This window comes from Microtus oregoni, unplaced genomic scaffold (genome assembly GCF_018167655.1).
Source record: "Microtus oregoni isolate MIOR12 unplaced genomic scaffold, Mior012 000029F_ref0000214, whole genome shotgun sequence".
Lineage (NCBI taxonomy): Eukaryota > Metazoa > Chordata > Mammalia > Rodentia > Cricetidae > Microtus > Microtus oregoni.
Genome location: NW_024543088.1, coordinates 6,628,094 through 6,650,388, shown reverse-complemented (window position 1 = coordinate 6,650,388; position 22,295 = coordinate 6,628,094). Strand labels below are relative to the sequence as shown.

Here is a 22,295-nt window from a genome sequence, read left to right as displayed (position 1 = left end):
GGCTGGTGCCCTCTTCTGGCCTGCAGGCATACACACAGACAGAATATTGCATACATAATAAATAAATAAATAAATAAATAAATGTTAAAAAAAAAAAGATGACGTTTGTTCTGTGGCTTCAGGCTGACACCAGGAGTCACAGGCACTTCTGACAGCCATGAGAGCAACCCAAGCACCAAATGACAACTAAGTTGATACATTTTTCTCCTGCCCGAAGATTCCATGATAGCTACAGACTATGTCCCATTACAGACTATGACCAGCTGGCAAATTTAGCTCAGGTTCTCAGGTGTCCAGCATTACAGAGGCTTTGAGACTGCCACATTCTTAAGCTTAAGTGGGTACAGTCATACCGATTTTTACTATACTTGCTTTATTATTTTAACCTTGTAATTACACAATAAGAAGAATTCTGAATCCTCTCCTCTTTTAAAAGCCATAGATTTATCCATTATAGGCTCCTTGTCTAATGGGTCAATTAGCCTATAGGTATTTCCACTGACAGGCTGTGGGTGCTGACTGTGGGAGGTATAGCCCTTTAAACTTTCCTGTTGCTTTTCCCAGCACAAAGGCACAGCATGGGTCACACTCAGCTGGCCACAGCATGTATGCTTGGACTACCATAATCTCAGCAGTAACCTAGGCCAATTCTAGAGCAAACACCATACCCCCTTCATTCTTTTCACTCACACAGAAGTGGGAGAGGCTGTGGCTTGGTGACCACAGCACTGCTGGTTGCAAGGGTGAAGGCAAAACTTATTTTGGTCTCTCCAACTCTTGGAGCTGTCTGAAGATGGCAGCGGATACACTACCAGTGCTGTAGGAAAACTACAATATTTAAAAACTCTAAAAATTTCTTCCTTTATCTCTGCTTCACTTCAGCTACTCTGGCTATTAAAATCCATCTTAACAACTGTACAGACACTTGAGTACTTTTTCCTTGTGCCCTATTTAGAAATATTAGCATTTTTTTTTTTTTTGTTTTTTTGTTTTTCGAGACAGGGTTTCTCTGTGGTTTTGGAGCCTGTCCTGGAACTCACTCTGTAGACCAGGCTGGCCTCGAACTCACAGAGATCCGCCTGACTCTGCCTCCCGAGTGCTGGGATTATAGGCGTGCGCCACCACCGCCCGGCTGGAAATATTAGCATTTTTACTCTCAATTTTATGCCCAGCTTTATTCTTTCATTTTTATATCTACTACTTATTTCTGAGCACTCATTACTTACCTTTCCACCTGTGGTGCAATTTTCTTCTGGGAGGCCTCACATGCTCCCTTGTACACATGATGACACTTATGTGTATTTTGGGGTTCACTTGTCAGACCCACATTTAGGTGCCATTTGTTGGCTGACTGTGGCATATTGGGCTGCCATTTGTAGACAATGACACCTTGCTTTCTAAAAGGTTTTAGAGCCACGTTACACATGGCATTAGGATTCTCATATGCTAGCTCTTTAACTATCGATTGCCCTTCTTCTGTAGTTCCAATCAACCTATTAGATGTCTGTGTCAGTCTGGAGACAAAGTTTTGAAATAATTTATCTGGTCCCTGTCATACTAGACAACTCCTCAGCCTGTTCTCTAGAAGATCAAAGTCTATGCCAGGCCTTCTTGGCAGCTGCATTAACTTGGGCATCTGCTGTCATATCAAAGTCTAATTGCTGATCACTGTATCTCCTTTGCACACTCCTGCCAAGCCTTATTCTGCATAACTATAGGCTGATTCTGGCATATTCTTAACCAATGAAATGAATACATATTCAAAGAAGACAGAAGCATTATCATCCCACAACAGTGTGAACTTGTGTAATGTGAGCTGATTTAGATCTGTGACATGAAACCACTGCTACAGTCAATGGCCTGTGTCTGAAACCTTGGGATGACCCAGTTGTGTCAATCATGACTATACACATTTGTAGGCAGAGATTTCCTGTTCTGACATTTTCCAAAAGACTGACATGGAGACTTAATATTAATTATAAATGCTTGGCAGAAAGTTTAGGCTTATTACTAGGTAACTCTAACATTTAAAATTAACCCATATTTCTTATCTATGCTCTGCCATGTGGTGGTACATTTATTAGCATAACACATTCATCTCCTTATATGTCTGCATTTGGTTTGTGAGTTCTCTGACTCTGCCCTTGCTCTTCCCAGAGTCCTCAGTTTGGTTTTCCTTCCTATACTTTGTTACTAATAATGACATCAACACATTGTCATAATAATAGGAGTATTCTACAATACTTATTTACAAAACAAAACTACAAAAAACCCTTCCTTAAATATTCATTTGCTCAAGAGAGGCCCCCCAATTGTGTACCCATTAATCAAGGACAGCCTGGTCTACAGAGTTATTTCAGGACAAAGATATACAGAGAACTTGTCTCAAAAAATAAAAGTAATAATAAGCAAAATTGAGGTTAAAATAAAGAGCACAAAGATGGAAAATACACAAAGAATATTGATACTGTATGCTATTATGCTCTCTTTCAATTGTTTGAATGCTGAGGAAAGAGCAACAGCTACTAAAAGATATTTGTTTATAAATGCTGCTGAACTAAACCAAGACAGATATTTGAAAATACCTTGACTTCAGAATTTGGACCTAAGGATATGATACTTTGGAAAAGAGATTCTTCTTTTGTTTCCACCGAAAATGAGACCCTGTGGATTGCTATTTCCCAATATGGTATGATGAACCATGCCCTCCTGAAAGGTTGCTGTGAACACCCTCAAAAAATTACTTTGCTCAACTGCCGACTGAAAGGAACCTAGCACACAGGTTACACCATGAAAGACCTGATTAACAGCACCCCCATACAGCAGGAAGCAGTTTGGAGAGGAGAAACTGTGCCCATGTTCTCAAATATTGTTTATAAATGTTCTTTTACATTTAAAGCAGGTATGATATAGATATGAATAATTTGCATTGGTATGGATTTTAAGGTCAATATATACATATATATATGTATATATATATTTCTGATATTGATTAAGGCATTATGATTGTGTAGTTCATGTAAAAGTGTAATGTATATAGGTTGTTAAAGGATAATCATTAATAATAATCAAGCTTGTAGTTATGTTAGTTAGATTTTCTAGATGTGCATAGATATATTTCTGTTAGGTAGGCATTCTTCATATCTTTCAAAGACTATGGAATATAGCATTTTAAATGTTTTAATAACTTAGGACTTTTCATGACAATGAGACACGCCTAATCCTGGCAGCACCAATCTACTTCAGAAGGAAGATGGGCATCAAAGAGGCACCTTATGGAGTTCGATAGCCATTTGGGCAACAAACTGCTCTTGCCTGGACTATTGCATAAACTGGAAACAGAGAACCCACAGAGAGAGGAGTACTGAACTTGCCTAAAGGTGAGATGATCTTTCGGGGTTCCTGATTCATGAAAGAGTCTGAAAGACATTCTGCAGGACACAGCAGATAGTGACTGAACTGCCTTTGAAATTTCCTGCTTCATGGAAATGTCTGCTTGAAACTGTGGGCCTGTAGGCCAAAGATGGATTCCCCAACAGTACAGAGGAACTTTGGGTGACTATCCAGGCAGTGAGATGTCTCTGTGATTTCTAGAGTTTTGTAAGTTGCTTACTTATCATTTACTTAGGTAATATTATATCCTTCTGGAGTCTTTGATGGAGTTGAAGATTAGATAGATAGTTATAGTTGTTTTCCTTTGTTATGATAAAAGATAAAATAGATATAAATATTGTAACTGTAATTCTTAGTTGAAAACTGTTTTGTTATATGTAGTTTTGCTATGTTAAAGTTAAAGCCTTCCTTTTTTTTTGTTTAAACAGAAAAAGAAGAAGTGATGGAGGAAGGTCCTTGGTTAATAAAGAAACTGCTTGGCCTGATAGGTTAGAACATAGGTGGGTGGAGTAAACAGAACAGAATACTGGGAGGAAGAGGAAGTGAGCTAGGATGCCATACCGCTCCTCTCCGGGGCAGACGCGATGAAGATCCAGCCCAAGACTAGGCTAGAATCTTCCTGGTAAGCCAAACCTTGTGGTGCTAAACACATTAATAGAAATGGGCCAAGCAGTGTTTATATGAATACAGTTTGTGTGTTGTTATTTTGGGGCATAAGCTAGCCAGGCAGCCAGAAGCTGGGTGGCAGAAATGCAGCCTGCAGCTCTTTTAACACAGGGCATTACCAACTGTCTCAAAACATTCACAGCAAGATTATGAAAGGAGATCAGTTGTCAGAAATACATAGGGAGAGTGTTCGATAACATATACATTACAATCTCATGGGCAGAATATAGACATTAGTGATAGAATATTTTTAAAGGCAGTCTGGTCTCTGGGGCATAGAGTTTAATACAGTAAAAGGTGACATAAGACGTGAGGTTCTCTCATAGTTGGTTCCTGCTGATAAGGGGAGTTGTACATCTTGATTTGAAGGCTGGAACATAGTGGAAACCCATGGAAACCAGGGAAGAGCAGGCTGCATCAGACTCTGTGAGGCCTGCAGGCAGCCTTGAGCAGTCTGTGTCAGGAGAACACAATAGGGATTCCTTGGGTGAGAGCTGAAGAGAGAGCTGGAGGGCAAGGTGCACAGCTGTGGCAAGGAAGCTGCCTAGCAATCTCTAACTCCTTAAATGTTTATAAATCTGGTGGAATAAATACATGTTAATGCAAGAATATGAAGTTAAGGAATCTCAAAGATGAAACTTTATCTCTTAGGAACACACTTGAAATTTTAATTGCACAGTTTTGGCAGATTAGAAAAAGGCAAACCAGGCCAGGGAGACAGGGAAAGTTCCTCTCCTGTACAAAAGAATTAGGCAGGTCGGAAAACAAATTACAAACAAATAATACTTAGTTGAGTTTACTTTTAGTTCTGGCAATGATGCTGGATCTAAATCAATCTCTTGAAGCTCATAAGAATCATTCTTAAGAGGCAAAAATATTAGATCTATCAGGTTATTACTATTTGTGGTCTGTACTGAGATCCATATTGTGGAAGAAGCAAAGAGACAGCTATTCTGCAGCTATATTTTATCTATACCTGTAAGGTATATAACACTTAATAAGAAGACAACTATACAGGTGAAGAAATAGGTCCCTAGTACTAGAATGAAAAAAAAATGTTTAGAGTTAAATGAAGAGTGTAGGTTTTTAATGTATCGAGCGAGCAGCAGCATGTTGTTTTTTTTCTTGGAGGGCTGGGATGGCCATGAGTGTAGGAGAGCATCAGGTTGCTGATACCTGAGCAAGCTGGGATAGACAGTGAAAGAGCAAATCTATCTTTTAGATCATACATTATGATCTGCACTGAAGAGAAGCAGTACAATATTTCAAAGATGTACCATTGGCACAATCCTAACACACACGAAAGGGAAATAACACAAAAACAGGGGAAAATCAAGGAAAAGTCCCCAATCCACACTGTGAATGCTGTTATTAAATGAACAGACTTGCTGAGCTCCTCAAATGTTAGAATAAGGGTGCCTTTTCCTCTGAGAGGGCTAGCTAGATTCTAAAGTCATAGTTGCTTCCTTGCAGAACCAGTTCAGTTTATACAGACCTGCCCACTAACTGTCTCAGGGCTTCATTATGTTTTTGGTATGTGGGTTTGTGCCAGCCATTTTCTGTGCACAGTACCAAAGAGGCCATAAAAGGCCATCAGATCCCTTGGGACTGGAGTTACAGGAAATGGTTAGCTACCATTGTTTCTTGCAATGGATCCTTTTCCTTTTTATTAATTTTTTTTCTGGTTACCATTTTTTTAAATTTATTTATTTATTAAGGATTTCTGCCTCCTCCCCGCCACTGCCTCCCATTCCCCCTCCCCCAATCAAGTCCCCGTCCCTCATCTGCTCGAAGAGCAATCAGGGTTCCCTGACCTGTGGGAAGTCCAAGGACCGTCCACCTCCATCCAGGTCTAGTAAGGTGAGCATCCAAACTGCCTAGGCTCCCACAAAGCCAGTACATGCAGTAGGATCAAAAACCCATTGCCATTGTTCTTGAGATCTCAGTAGTCCTCATTGTCCGCTATGTTCAGCAAGTCTGGTTTTATCCCATGCTTTTTCAGACCCAGGCCAGCTAGCCTTGGTGAGTTCCCCATACAACATCCCCATCGTCTCAGTGTGTGGGTGCACCCCTCGCGGTCCTGAGTTCCTTGCTCGTGCTGCCTCTCCTTCTGTTCCTGATTTGGACCTTGAGATTTCTGTCCAGTGCTCCAATGTGGGTCTCTGTCTCTGTCTCCTTTCATCACCTGATGAAGGTTAATATTCAGGAGGATGCCTATATGTTTGTCTTTGGATTCACCTTCTTATTTAGCTTCTCTAGTATTGCGAATTATAAGCTCAATGTCCTTTATTTATGGCTAGAAACCAAATATGGGTGAGTACATCCCATGTTCCTATTTTGGGGTCTGGCTAACCTCACTCAGGATAGTGTTTTCTAATTCCATCCATTTGTATGCAAAATTCAAGAAGTCCTTGTTTTTTACTGCTGAGTAATACTCTAATATGTATATATTCCATACTTTCTTCATCCATTCTTCCGTTGAAGGGCATCTAGGTTGTTTCCAGGTTCTGGCTATTACAAACAATGCTGCCATGAACATAGTTGAGCATATACTTTTGTTGTATGATAGGGCCTCTCTTGGGTATATTCCCAAGAGTGGTATTGCTGGGTCCAGGGGTAGGTTGATCCCGAATTTCCTGAGAAACCACCACACTGCTTTCCAGAGTGGTTGCACAAGTTTGCATTCCCACCAGCAATGGATGAGTGTACCCCTTTCCTTTTCCTCTTTAACAGCAGATAGTGCTCTTAGCTGGTAAGCTGTCTTTACAGATGGTTTTGTATTTAAAATTTATTTTTATACATTTTACTTAAAATGTATTATATCAATTTAATTCTTCTTTGTTCTCTTTTCACCGGTTGATAAATTATTTCCTTCCAATTTTCTCTTTGTTAAGCATGTATGACTAAATGTGTACAAATACATTGTAAAACCTGTTGAGGCCATTTCTGTTGGTTGTGTATATATAGATCCAGGGCTGAACATGTTCCATTGGATACTCCATTAGTTAGCTCATCCCTGCCTGAGTCCAATTCTCCTAGTTAAATGAAAACTCCAGTTATTAAAGAACAAATTGATCTGACCGCACAGTGACATAGGCTTCTTTGGGTAGGAAGCATCATCAAAATTAGGAAACCCTTGGTGCTAATACCTCATCAGACACTTGCTGGTGTAATTAATGACTCTAAAGTTCTGGACCTGCAGCGAACACTCTGAACATTGATCTCAGCCAATCACAGTCTTTCTTGGAACTCTGGGCCTCCCTCCACACTCTATTCACCATTCTCATTTCAGATAACTTAAAAATCCTCAAGTTCCTGCCTCCACTTTCTTACTACCATGACTACATGTCTGTGCCACCATGTTTGACTTAGATTGTTCCAGCTTTATTTAGTCAGGCATAAGAAAGATGGGATGAGTAAAAAGAGCATTATAGTTAACTACATTATAAAAGCATTGATATCTGTAAGCCTGGGTTTTATATCTTTTGAATAAATTCATAACTATGTGCTAGTCTCTTGATTAGTTATAAAAGAGTCAATGAAAAAGAAAAACTTTCTTTTTAATAGTTGAAAACAGTAGACGTTAAGGAAGAAGTATTGTGTTTGATGGGAGCCATTTTGTGACTAGAATTAGGACCAGAGTCTGTGCCCTGGCTTCCTAAACTAACCAGGCTCAGACACTCATCCTTATTAAGTCAATTAAAAAACCATGTTATCCAGGTGTGTTGTGAGCATGTCTTATGCATACACACTGGAGACAATGTGTGAAGACCTCTCTTATGTCCTAGGACAATCTAGACTACCAAGTGAGGTTTGGGACAACCATAAATTCATAAACACACACTTAAAATTAAATAAATATATAAATTTTATAATAAAAATTAAAATTATGAAAAATTTAAAAACTAAAAATCAAATATATAACTCAAAAAACTAGCATAAAATACCTAATAATTCAATTAAAAATAAAAAACAGATATTCACAGAGAATTCCCAAGTGAAGACTCTCAATTGGCAAAGACTTTGAGAAATTGCTCAATATACTTAGTCATTAGAAAAATGCAAATCGCCTTTTGTCCCTGTATCATCGGGCTACCAGGCGGCCCTGTTTAGGTACTGAGGAGTTCCATCTGGAGGGGTGAGTGTGTGCTTTCCAGGTGCGGACTGTCCCGGAAGAGAGCACAGGCTCCCCTCCCCCAGCTCCTTCTGCAGGGCTGTCTTTCTTACACACGACCCCCGCACACACACACACAAGCATGCATTTTCTGATAGGTCCTTTGCTCAGGAACAATTTTCTGCTCCTACACTAAGGCTACCCACCCAGAGAGGTGAGTGCCTGCCTACTGGGCAGGCCTCAAGGATCCTCCCCCCCCGCCCCCCCCCCCCCCCCCCGAAAGAGAGCACACGCACCTTCAGCTTTTGCAGCAGGGTGTCCTGTGTTCTACTCGTCCCCCGCCCTGCCCCCCAAGTTCTCCCTTTAGTCCGCGGGTCATTGGACTACCAGGCGTCTATGTTTTGGTGCTGAGAAGTTCCATCTGGACTGGACGGTTCCTGCTTCTACACTGAAGAGTTACAACCAGAGAGTCAGTCACAGCAAAGACTGGACCAAGACACCAGGCCTCTCCTGGCTCCATTTGAAGGAAGAGATGGGAATGCGCCAATGCAAGAATTCCTCCAACAACCTGAAAGGCAACATGACATCACCAGAATCCAGAGATCCCGAAATAAGAAGAATTGTACACCCTACTCTAGAAGAATTAGAAGAAATCGACTCAAAAGTGAATTATATGAAAATAATAGAAGACCTTAAACAGGAGGTAAAAAACTGGCATAAACAATTAGAGATCACAAACAAAAAGGTAGAGGAAATGAATAAATTGCTCAAAGATACACCCCCCCCCAAAAAAAAAACAAGAGAAACAAGAAAAAGCAATCAAACAGGTAAGGGAAGTGGTTCAAGACATGAAGAATGAAATGGAAGTAATGAAGAAAACACAAACCGAGGGAAGGATGGAGATGGAAAATCAGGGTAAACGAACAGGAAATACAGAGACAAGTACTACCAACAGATTACAAGAGATAGAAGAAAGAATTTCAAACACTGAAGATACCATAGAGAAAATAAACACACTGATCAAAGAAAACAGCAAAGCCAACAAATTCTCATCACAAAACATTCAGGAAATCTGGGACACAATAAAAAGACCAAACCTAAGAATAATTGGGATAGAAGAAGGACAAGAAGTACAGCTCAACGGTTCAGAAAATATATTTAATAAAATTATAGAAGAAAACTTTCCCAACCTAAAGAAGGATATTCCTTTGAAGGTTCAAGAAGCATACAGAACACCGAGCAGACTGGACCAAATAAAAACATCTCTTCAAATTAATGGAGGTAATGAAGCAAATGGACTTAACAGACATCTATAGATTATTCCACCCAAAGAGGAAAGAATATACCTTCTTCTCTGCAGCTCATGGAACCTTCTCGAAAATTGACCACATACTTGGTAACAAAGCGAACTTACACAGTTACAAAAAAATATTAGTAACCACCTGTGTCTTATCAGATCACCATGGATTAAAGTTAGAATTCAACAACAATGCTACCCCCAGAAAGCCTACAAACTCAAGGAAACTGAATAGTCAACTACTGAACCATACCTGGATTAAGGAAGAAATAAAGAAAGAAATTAAAGTCTTCCTTGAATTCAATGAAAATAAAGAAACAACATACTCGAACTTATGGGACACTATGAAAGCAGTCCTGAGAGGAAAGTTCATAGCACTAAGTGCCCACCTAAAGAAAACAGAGAAAGCACATATTGGAGACTTAACAGCCCACTTGAAAGCTCTAGAAAAAAAAGAAGCAGACTCACCTAGGAGGAGTAGAAGACTGGAAATAATCAAATTGAGGGCTGAAATCAACAAAATAGAAACACAGAAAACAATCCAAAGAATCAATGAAACAAAAAGCTGGTTCCTGGAGAAAATCAACAAGATTGATAAACCCCTATCCAAACTAATCAAACGAAAGAGAGAGAACACGCAAATTAATAAGATCAGAAATGAAAAGGGGGACAAAACCACAGACACAGAGGAAATTCAGAGAGTCATTAGATCTTACTACAAAAGCCTGTATGCCACAAAACTGGAAAATGTAAAAGAAATGGACGCTTTTTTAGATAAATACCATTTACCAAAACTAAACCAGGACCAGGTGAACAATCTAAACAGACCTGTAAGTCGCGAAGAATTAGAAGCTTTTATCAAAAACCTCCCTACCAAAAAAAGCCCAGGACCAGATGGTTTCAATGCAGAATTCTACCAGAACTTCCAAGAAGACCTAATACCTATACTCCTTAATGTATTTCACAATATAGAAACAGAAGGGTCATTACCAAATTCCTTTTATGAAGCCACAATTACTCTGATACCAAAACCACTCAAAGACTCAACCAGGAAAGAAAACTACAGGCCAATCTCACTCATGAATATCGACGCAAAAATCCTCAACAAAATACTGGCAAATCGAATCCAAGAACACATCCGAAAAATTATCCATTATGATCAAGTAGGTTTCGTTCCTCAGATGCAGGGCTGGTTCAACATACGAAAATCTATCAATGTAATCCAGCATATAAATAAACTTAAAGAAAAAAACCATATGATCATTTCATTAGATGCTGAAAAAGCATTTGACAAAATTCAACATCCATTTATGTTAAAAGTCTTGGAGAGATTAGGGATACAAGGGTCATACCTAAATATAATAAAAGCTATATACAGCAAGCCGACAGCTAACATCAAATTAAACGGAGAGAAACTCAAAGCCATCCCACTTAACTCAGAAACACGGCAAGGCTGTCCACTCTTGCCATACCTCTTCAATATAGTGCTTGAAGTTCTAACAATAGCAATAAGACAACATAATGGAATCAAGGGGATTCGAATTGGAAAGGAAGAAGTGAAACCTTCATTATTTGCAGATGATATGATAGTGTACATAAGCGAACCCCAAAACTCCACCAAAGAACTTATACAGCTGATAAACAGCTTTAGTAATGTGGCAGGATACAAGATCAACTCCAAAAAATCAGTCGCCCTCTTATACACAAAGGATAAGGAAGCAGAGAGGGAAATCAGAGAAGCTTCACCATTCACGATAGCCACAAACAGCATAAAATATCTTGGGGTAAATCTAACCAAGGAAGTGAAAGATCTATTTGACAAGAACTTTAAGGCATTGAAGAAAGAAATTGAAGAGGATACCAAAAAATGGATGGACCTCCCTTGCTCTTGGATTGGGAGGATCAACATAGTAAAAATGGCAATTCTACCAAAGGCAATTTATAGATTCAATGCAATCCCCATCAAGATCCCATCAAAATTCTTCACAGATCTGGAGAAGAAAATAATCAACTTTATATGGAAAAACAAAAAACCCAGGATAGCCAAAACAATCCCATACAATAAAGGATCTTCTGGAGGCATTACCATCCCTGACTTCAAACTCTATTACAGAGCTACAGTGATGAAAACAGTGTGGTACTGACATAAAAACAGAGAAGTCGACCAATGGAATCGTATAGAAGACCGGGATTTTGTCCCACAAACCTATGAACACCTCATTTTCGATAAAGGAGCTAAAAGTATACAATGGAAGAAAGAAAGCATCTTCAACAAATGGTGCTGGCACAACTGGATGTCAACCTGTAGAAGAATGAAAATAGACCCATATCTCTCACCGTGCACAAAACTCAAGTCCAAATGGATTAAAGACCTCAATATCAGTCCGAACACACTGAACCTGATAGAAGAGAAAGTGGGAAATACCCTACAACAGATGGGCACAGGAGATCGCTTCCAATGTATAACCCCAGAAGCACAGACATTAAGGGCAACATTGAATAAATGGGACCTACTTAAAATGAGAAGCTTCTGTAAAGCAAAGGACATGGTCACTAAGACACAAAGGCAACCTACTGACTGGGAGAAGATCTTCACCAACCCCGCAACAGACAAAGGTCTGATCTCCAAAATATATAGAGAACTCAAGAAACTAGACTTTAAAATGCTAATTAACCCAATTAAAAAATGGGGCACTGAACTGAACAGAGAATTCTCAACAGAAGAAGTTCAAATGGCCAAAAGACACTTAAGGTCATGCTCAACTTCCTTAGCAATCAGGGAAATGCAAATCAAAACAACTTTGAGATATCATCTTACACCTGTCAGAATGGCTAAAGTCAAAAACACCAAGGATAACCTTTGCTGGAGAGGCTGTGGAGGAAGGGGTACCCTCATCCATTGCTGGTGGGAATGCAATCTTGTGCAACCACTGTGGAAGTCAGTGTTTCGGTTTCTCAGGAAATTCGGGATCAACTTACCCCTGGACCCAGCAATACCACTCTTGGGAATATACCCAAGAGATGCTCTATCAAATGGCAAAAGCATTTGTTCAACTATGTTCATAGCAGTATTATTTGTAATAGCCAGAACCTGGAAACAACCTAGATGCCCTTCAATGGAAGAATGGATGAAGAAAGTATGGAATATATACACGCTAGAGTACTACGCTGCGGTAAAAAACAATGACTTCTCGAATTTTGCATGCAAATGGATGGAAATAGAAAACACTATCCTGAGTGAGGTGTCCCAGACCCAAAAAGATGAATATGGCATGTACTCACTCATAATTGGTTTCTAGCCATAAATAAGGACCACGGAGTCTACAATAGGTGAGCCTAAAGAAGCTAAGGAAGAAGGTGAACCCAAGGAAAAACATATAGTTGTCCTCTTGGCTAAGGGAAGTAGACCAAATTTCTGGGGAGAAAATGGGATCTTGGGGGGGGTGGGATGGGGGTAAGGGAAGATGGGGAGAGAAAAGGTAGAAGGGAAGGAGGGGGGACCTGGGAAACATGAGAATTGGGATAAAGGAAAGGTGGATAGGGGAGCACGGAACCACAATTCTTAGTTAAGGGAGTCAGTTTAGGGTGGGCAAGAGACTTGACCCTAGAGGGGCTCCCTAGTGCCCAAGATGAGGTTCCCAGTTAGTTCCTTGGGCAGCTGAGGATTGGGAACCTGAAATGACCCTATCCTAGAGCAATACTGACGAATATCTTGCATATCATCATAGAATCTTCATCTGGTGATGGATAGAGATAGAGACAGAGACCCACACAGGAGCACTGGACTGAGCTCCCAAGGTCCCAAGGAGGAGCAGAAGGAGGGAGAACATGAGCAAAGAATTCGGGACCACGAGGCGTGCATCCACCCACTGAGACAGTGGAGCTGATCTACAGGGAGCTCACCAAGGCCAGCTGGACTGTGACCGAAAAAGCATGGGATAAAACCGGACTCTCTGAACATGGCGAACAATGAGGGCTGATGAGACACCAAGGACAATGGCAGGGGGTTTTGATCCTACTTAATGTGCTGGCTTTGTGTGAGCCTAGCCAGTTTGGATGTTCACCTTCCTAGATATGGACGGAGGGGGGAGGACCTAGGACTTAACACAGGGCAGGGAACCAGGACTGCTCTGTGGACTGGAGAGGGAGGGGGAGAGGAGTGGGGGGAGGGGGAGAAGGGTGGGAGGAGGGGGAGAAGGGTGGGAGGAGGGGGAGAATTGTGGGAGGAGGGGAGGGGAAATGGGAGGATGGGAGGAGGTGGAAACTTGTTTTTTGTTTATGTTTTTTTTCTTCTTTTCGCAATAAAAAAAATAAAAAAAAACATCTCTTCACCATATAATAATCAAAACACAAAACATACAGAATAAAGAAAGAATAATAAGAGCTGCAAAGGAAAAAGGCCAAGTTACTTATAAAGGTAAACCTATCAGACTTACACCTGATTTCTCTATGGAAACAATGAAAGCCAGAAGGTACTGCAAAAACTAAGAGACCATGGATGCAAGCCCAGACTACTATACCCAGCCAAGCTTTCGTTCACTATAAATGGAGAAAACAAAAATTTCGAGGATAAAAACAAATTTAAACAATACGTAGCCACAAATCCAGCCTTAGAGAAAGTAATAGAAGGAAAATCACAAACCAAAGAATCCAACAATAACCAAAATAACTCAAACAACTAGAGACCCTTCACCAGCGCAACTCAAAGAAAGGAAACACACAAACTTTACTACTAAAAAAGTGACCGGAATTAACAACCACTGCTCATTAATATCACTTAATGTCAATGGACTCAACTCACCTATAAAAAGGCACAGGCTAAGAGATTGGATAAGAAAACAGGATCCAACATTCTGCTGTTTACAAGAAACACACCTTAAGCACAAAGACAGGCACCCACTCAGAGTAAAGGGCTGGGGAAAGGCTTATCAAGCAAATGGACCTAAGAAAAAGCAGGTGTGGCCATACCAATTTCTAACAAAGTTGACTTCAAACTCAAATCAATCAGAAGAGATAGAGAGGGACATTTTATACTCATAACAGTAACAATTCATCAGGACAAAGTCTCAATCCTGAATATCTATGCCCCTAATATAAAAGCGCCCATATACGTAAAAGAAACATTACTAAAACTCAAGGCTGCCATCACTAATAGTAGGAGACTTCAACACTCCTCTCTCACCAATGGACAGGTCAATCAGACAGAAACCAAACAGAGAAATTAGAGAATTAATGGAGGTAATGAAGCAAATGGACTTAACAGACATCTATAGCACATTCCACCCAAATAGGAAAGAATATACCTTCTTCTCTGCAGCTAATAGAACCTTCTCGAAAATTGACCACATACTGGGTAACAAAGCAAACTTCCACAGTTAAAAAAAAATATTCGTAAACTCCTGTGTCTTATCAGATCACCAAGGATTAAAGTTAGAATTCAACAACAATGCTACCCCCAGAAAGCCTACAAACTCATGGAAACTGAACAGTCAACTACTGAACCACACCTGGATCAAGGAAGAAATAAAGAAAGAAATTAAAGTCTTCCTTGAATTCAATGAAAATAAAGAAACAACCTACTCAAACTTATGGGACACTATGAAAGCAGTCCTGAGAGGAAAGTTCATAGCACTAAGTGCCCACTTAAAGAAAACAGAAAAAGCACACATTGGAGACTTAACAGCACACAGGAAAGCTCTAGAAAAAAAAAAGAAGCAGACTCACCTAGGAGTAGTAGAAGACTGGAAATAATCAAACTGAGGGCTGAAATCAACAAAATAGAAACACAGAAAACAATCCAAAGAATCAATGAAACAAAAAGCTGGTTCATGGAGAAAATCAACAAGATTGATAAACCCCTATCCAAACAAATCAAACAGCAGAGAGAGAATATGCAAATTAATAGCATCAGAAATGAAAAGGGGGACAAAACCACAGACACAGAGGAAATTCAGAGAATCGTTAGATCTTACTACAAAAGCCTGTATGCCACAAAACTGGAAAATGTAAAAGAAATGGACACTTTTTTAGATAAATACCATATACCAAAGTTAAACCAGGACCTGGTGAATGACCTAAATAGACCTGTTAGTCGCGAAGAATTAGAAGCTTTTATCAAAAACCTCCCTACCAAAAAAAGCCCAGGACCAGATGGTTTCAATGCGGAATTCTACCAGAACTTCCAAGAAGACCTAATACCTATACTCCTTAATGTATTTCACAATATAGAAACAGAAGAGTCATTGCCAAATTCCGTTTATGAAGCTACAGTCACTCTGATACCAAAACCACATAAAGACTCAACCAAAAAAGAGAATTACAGGCCAATCTCACTCATGAATATCGATGCAAAAATCCTCAACAAAATACTGGCAAACCGTATCTCAGAACACATCTGAAAAATTATCCATTATGATCTAGTAGGCTTCATCCCAGAGATGCAGGGCTGGTTCAACATACGAAAATCTATCAATGTAATCCATCATCATATAAATAAACTGAAAAAAAAACCCCATATGATCATTTCATTAGATGCTGAAAAAGCATTTGACAAAATCCAACATCCCTTTATGATAAAAGTATTGGAGAGATTAGGGATACAAGGGGCATACCTAAATATAATAAAAGCAATATACAGCAAGCAGACAGCTAACATCAAATTAAACGAAGAGAAACTCAAAGCCATCCCACTAAACTCAGGAACACGACAAGACTGTCCACTCTTGCCATACCTCTTCAATATAGTACTTGAAGTTCTAGCAATAGCAATAAGACAACATAAGGGGATAAGGGAATGCAAATTGGAAAGGAAGAAGTTAAACTTTCGTTATTGGCAGATGATATGATAGTGTACATAAGCGAACCCCAAAACTCCACCAAAGAAATTTTACAGCTGATAAACACCTTTAGTAATGTGGCAGGATACAAGATCAACTCCAAAAAATCAGTCACCCTCTTATACACAAAGGATATGGAAGCAGAGAGGGAAATCAGAGAAGCTTCACCTGTCACGATAGCCACAAAAAGCACAAAATATCTTGGGTAACTCTAACCAAGGAAGTGAAAGATCTATTTGAAAAGAACTTTAAGGCATTGAAGAAAGAAATTGAAGAGGATACCAGAAAATGGAAAGACCTCCCCTGCTCTTGGATTGGGAGGATCAACATAGTAAAAATGGCAATTCTACCTAAGGCAATTTATAGATTCAATGCAATCCCCATCAAGGTCCCATCAAAATTCTTCACAGATCTTGAGAGGACAATAATCAACTTTATATGGAAAAACAAAAAACCCAGGTAGACAAAACAATCCTATACAACAAAGGATCTTCTGGAGGCATTACCATCCCTGACTTCAAACTCTATTACAGAGCTACAGTGATGAAAACAGTGTGGTACTGCATAAAAGCAGAGAAGTTGACAAATGGAATTGTATAGAAGATTCAGATATTAACCCACAAACCTATGAACACCTCATTTTCGATAAAGGAGCTAAAAGTATACAATGGAAGAAAGAAAGCATCTTTAACAAATGGTGCTGGCACAACTGGATGTCAACCTGTAGAAAAATGAAAATAGACCCATGTCTATCACCATGCATAAAACTCAAGTCCAAATGGATTAAAGACCTCAGTATCAGTCAGAACACATTGAACCTGACATAAGAGAAAGTGGGAAGTACCCTACAACAGATGGGCACAGGAGATCGCTTCCTATGTATAACCCCAGCAGCACAGACATTAAGGGCAACATTGAATAAATGGGACCTACTAAAACTGAGAAGGTTCTGTAAAGCAAAGGACACTGTCACCAAGACAAAAAGGCAACATACTGACTGGGAGAAGATCTTCACCAACCCCGCAACAGACAAAGGTCTGATCTCCAAAATATATAAAGAACTCAAGAAACTAGACTTTAAAATGCTAATTAACCCAATTAAAAAATGGGGCACGGAACTGAACAGAGAATTCTCAACAGAAGAAGTTCAAATGGCTAAAAGACACTTAAGGTCATGCTCAACCTCCTTAGCAATCAGGGAAATGCAAATCAAAACATCTTTGAGATATCATCTTACACCTGTCAGAATGGCTAAAATCAAAACCACCAATGATAGCCTTTGCTGGAGAGGCTGTGGAGGAAGGGGTACCCTCATCCATTGCTGGTGGGAATGCAATCTTGTGCAACCAATTTGGAAATCAGTGTTTCGGTTTCTCAGGAAATTCGGGATCGACCTACCCCTGGACCCAGCCATACCACTCTTGGGAATAAACCCAAGAGATACCTGATCATATGACAAAAGCATTTGTTCAACTATGTTCATAGCAGTATTATTTGTAATAGCCAGATCCTTGAAACAACCCAGATGTCCTTCAACAGAAGAATAGATGAAGAAAGTGTGGAATATATACACATTAGAGTACTACACTGTGGTAAAAAACAATGACTTCTCGAATTTTGCATGCAAATGGATGGAAATAGAAAACACTATCCTGAGTGAGGTAACCCAGACCCAAAAAGAGGAACATGGATGTACTCACTCATAAATGGTTTCTAGCCATAAATAAGCGTCACGGAGTTTACAATCGGTGAACCTAAAGAAGCTAAATAAGAAGGTGAACCCAAGGAAAAACATAAAGTTATCCTCTTGCCTATGGGAAGTAGACAATTTTGAGAGGAAAGTGGGATCTTGGGGGTGGGATGGTTTGGGGGTAAGGTGAGATGTGGAGAGAAAAGTGAGAAGGGGAGGATGGGGGGAACTTGGGGGAACAGGATGATTGGGATAAAGGAAGGCTGGATAGGGGTGCACGGAAGCACAATTCTTAGTTAAGGGAGCCACCTTAGGGCTGGCAAGAGACTTGAACCTAGAGTGTGGCTACCAGGAGCCCTTGGGCAGCTGAGGATAGGGAACCTGAAACGACCCTATCCTATAGCAATACTGACGAATATCTTGCATATCACCATAGAACCTTCATCCGGTGATGGATGGAGATAGAGACAGAGACCCACACTGGAGCACTGGACTGAGCTCCCAAGGTCCCAATGAGGAGCGGAAGGAGGGAGAAGATGAGCAAGGAAGTCAGGACCACGAGGGGTGCACTCATCCACTGAGACAGTGGGGCTGATCTATTTGGAGCTCACCAAGGCCAGCTGGTCTGTGACTGAAAAAGCATGGGATAAAACCGGAGTCTCTGAACATGGCGAACAATGAGGGATGATGAGAAGCCATGGACAATGGCACGGGGTTTTGATCCTATTTCATGTTCTGGTTTTGTGGGAGCCTAGCCAGTTTGGATGTTCACCTTCCTAGACATGGACGGAGGGGGGAGGACCTTGGACTTTCCACAGGGCAGGGAACCCTGACTGCTCTTTGGACCGGAGAGGGAGGGGGAGAGTTGTAGGGGGAGGGGGAGAAGGGTGGGAGGAGGGGGAGGGAAATGGGAGGCTGGGAGGAGGGGGAAACTTTTTTATCCTTTTCTCAATAAAAAAAAAGAAAAATGCAAATCAAATTACTGTGAGATACCATCGTATACCTGTTTGAGTAATTAAGATCAAAGCCACTGAGGACAGCTTTTGTTTGAGAAGATGAGGAGTAATTGGGACATTTCTTCATTGCTGGTGGAAGTACAAACTTGTGCAGTCAACTTGAAATCAATATGGTGGTTTATCAGAAAATTGGGAATCAATCTACTCTCAAGATCCAGCATTATCACTATTGGGTACATACCTAATGTATTCTCAATCATACCACAAGGACACATGCTCGACTATGTTCATAGCAGCACTATTCTTAATATCCAGAACTTTTATATAAACTAAATGCCTCTCACTATAGTTGAGTGGATACAGAGAGCACAGTAGGAGTGAGCCTGTGCTCAGGTACACCCCAAGCATTGCCTCTGCCTATTTGATTGGATTTTAATGGGCAAAGTTTCCTCCCTAACAATTCAATACTCCAGAGTCCTCTCTCTATAAATGCCTGATTGTCCAAGCCTTACAGTGACTTCTTTTTAAGTACCAGAATTTTTTTGTAAATCTGCATGTCATTTGAAGTCACCACCATTCAAGTCTCCTAATTGAAAGTTTTACAGTCATCAGGGAAGCAGACTAGGATCACATTCAGAAAAGTCATTCTTCATGCCCATAAGTTCCCTTTATCTCCTTAAAGGGGCATAAACTCCAGCAGGAGTCCACCTGCACATTCCTGACTATTTACCAACTTTGGGCTAAACTCAGGTTTGTGATTTCATGAAGAGTCTGTCACTTTTTAAAAACTTATATTTTCAGTTTCTCTCCTGGAAAGTTTCTGTACTCTTCCATTGTTTTATGGAGATTTGGGCTCAAAAACATCCTTGTGCATATTTCTAACTTGGTTTCTGATACTGCCCATCTTGTATTTCATTTGGGTCATTAGGGATGAGGCAAAGATGAACTCAGGATCACCCATTCACACCTCAGTGTTATAATGACATGCTCACTAGGCTGAAGAGATGGCTCAGCAGATAAGAACACTGGCTGCTTATCCACAGGGCCTGACTGTTTCCCAGAACCCACAAAACAGCACACAATTCTCTTTAACTCTAGTTAAATGGGATCAGATACCCTCTGATGGCCTCCACTTTTACTTCCACTTTTGCACTCGGTATATACTATGACAAACTCAAGTCATTAGACAGCAGCAACAAACTTTCTGTACTGAGAAATATCATGGTATTCATTGGGGTTCTGAGAAAATGTTACGAAGAAATGTTGAGTCCTAAAGATAACACATTCTACAAAAAAGGGAAAAACAAAAGAAGAGAGAGCAGTTTATCAGTTGCCTTGAAAATATGCTTTATTATTTAAGTAGTTGTCTTTTCTTTTTCTTTCAATTAAAACATGTTTACAATCTTCAAAATGGCAACAATTTTCTGGTAGAATGTTTCAATTAACAGGATGCTGACTTAGTGGGAAATGTGTGTGGTGTGCAAACCTGGTAACCTAATCTTGATTACCATATGAAAAAAGCCAAGAGGCCACCCCAAAAACTTGCCTTATGTTCTTCATATATCTGTCAGGGCTAAAATTCCATAATTATATCATACATAAATATAACAGAAACTATTTTCAAATATGTCTCATTGACGATACATTGCCTGGCATCTCTTGACAATTCCCTTAGAAGGAAGCACTTCATGATGAAGTGACAAATGGATAACTAATGGGGACAGGAAGATGCATGGAACTTTAAATAATGTACACATATCCACAGGACATCAAGCTATACTGTGAAATATTCAGTTGATTACTGATTGTTCAACATTTTATATCTCTACCAGTTTGATGAAAATGATGCTGTGGACACACATATGAGGTAATGTTTCTTATACTCTATCCTATTATGCATTTTAACATTAATTTTGATAAGATATGTAGACAAAACAGCAAATGTACCCTTGGACTTATAGTCAAGAGACTGATCCATGATGATTATGAGTTCAGACGTATTCATAACTAATTAGTGACGTACAAGCTAGACTAGATAGCAAATGGCATCTCAAGGGAATTTGTGAAAACATGAAAAAAAATCCAGGAAAAAATTTCATCACCCTTTCACAGACAGCATTACTTAAAAGGAACGACTATACACTGTCTAACATTAAACAAATGTTTCACTTAGATGATGGATATCTCATTCTATATATTTCAGCAGAAAAATACCTATCACTAAGTGAAAGCACAGTAGAAGATGTACAAAAATCACAGAACAAATACAAAGAGCACAAAATAAACTTTATTGAAAGGATTTGCTAAATGTATAGAACACTTTAATATCTCTCACTAACAAAAAATTGCAATGGAGAAATGTTCACCATCAGACTTAGTAAATAATGAACCTTCTTTATGATGAAAAAGACAAGAAACAAGAATTTCTGACAATAAAGACCACTGTGGGGTCTAACGTCTTTACCATATCATTTACATGAGATTTTTCTCTTGCAGTAGTTCTTCCTTATTATCTGATGTTAAGATGATAAAAAATAATGTCTTTAACATATATACAGGGCATAGACATGGCCAAGCAGTTAGGACAAGTTCATTGTCAGGATGAAGGTCAAGTTTTGAGAACTTCCTGTAGTCCTGCCTGCCACAGGAACACACAAGGGTCTAACCTTCCTGAGAGCAAGCATGAATATTCATTTACCCAAACCAAGGCACATTAAAATAACATGATTAAAGTTAAATAAAATCTTTAAACAATTTTTCACTCATGAATATTTCTCTCCTCTAAGCATTCATTCCTGTAACCCAGGTGTTGAGTTATTTAAAGGCTTATTTCCAGAGTTTTTCTCAATGACGATTTGGTTCATGCAATAAAAAGCAAGAATGTAGATTTGAAGTTATAGAAATTAATCATTTTCAATTAGTGGCATCCTTTGGAAAATTTAGAAAATAATGTCATCCTGGAAGAAATGTCATGAGTTTGTCCCTGAGAATATACATTCACACACCATTTCAAGTTCCTGTACCTGGTTCATGCTACAAGCTGAGTATATGAGTTCTTAGCTTCCCCGTCTAGGTGTCATGTCTGACACTTCTTGTGACAACACTGTCAAGGTGATCATGTAACCATCTGGAACCCAGAGTCACATTAAACTTTTAAGTGACTTAGACATTATGATTTATCACAGATACAGAAGAGGCACTCATACCCACCTACCAAACTTTACAACTGGATAAGTAATAGGGGAAGCTTTGTTAACCAATCATCTTAAAGAACTGGAATCTAATTAAGGTGTGGCTTCCGGGAGCCCAGGAGAAAAACTGGGATAGACCAGGTGCTTGCTAT

At 39.6% G+C, this 22,295-nt stretch overlaps 1 pseudogene; it reads right to left on the bottom strand.

Moving 5' to 3' along the window:
* LOC121464647 overlaps nt 1–22,295 on the bottom strand; it is a 90,768-nt pseudogene that overhangs the window by 23,618 nt on the left and 44,855 nt on the right.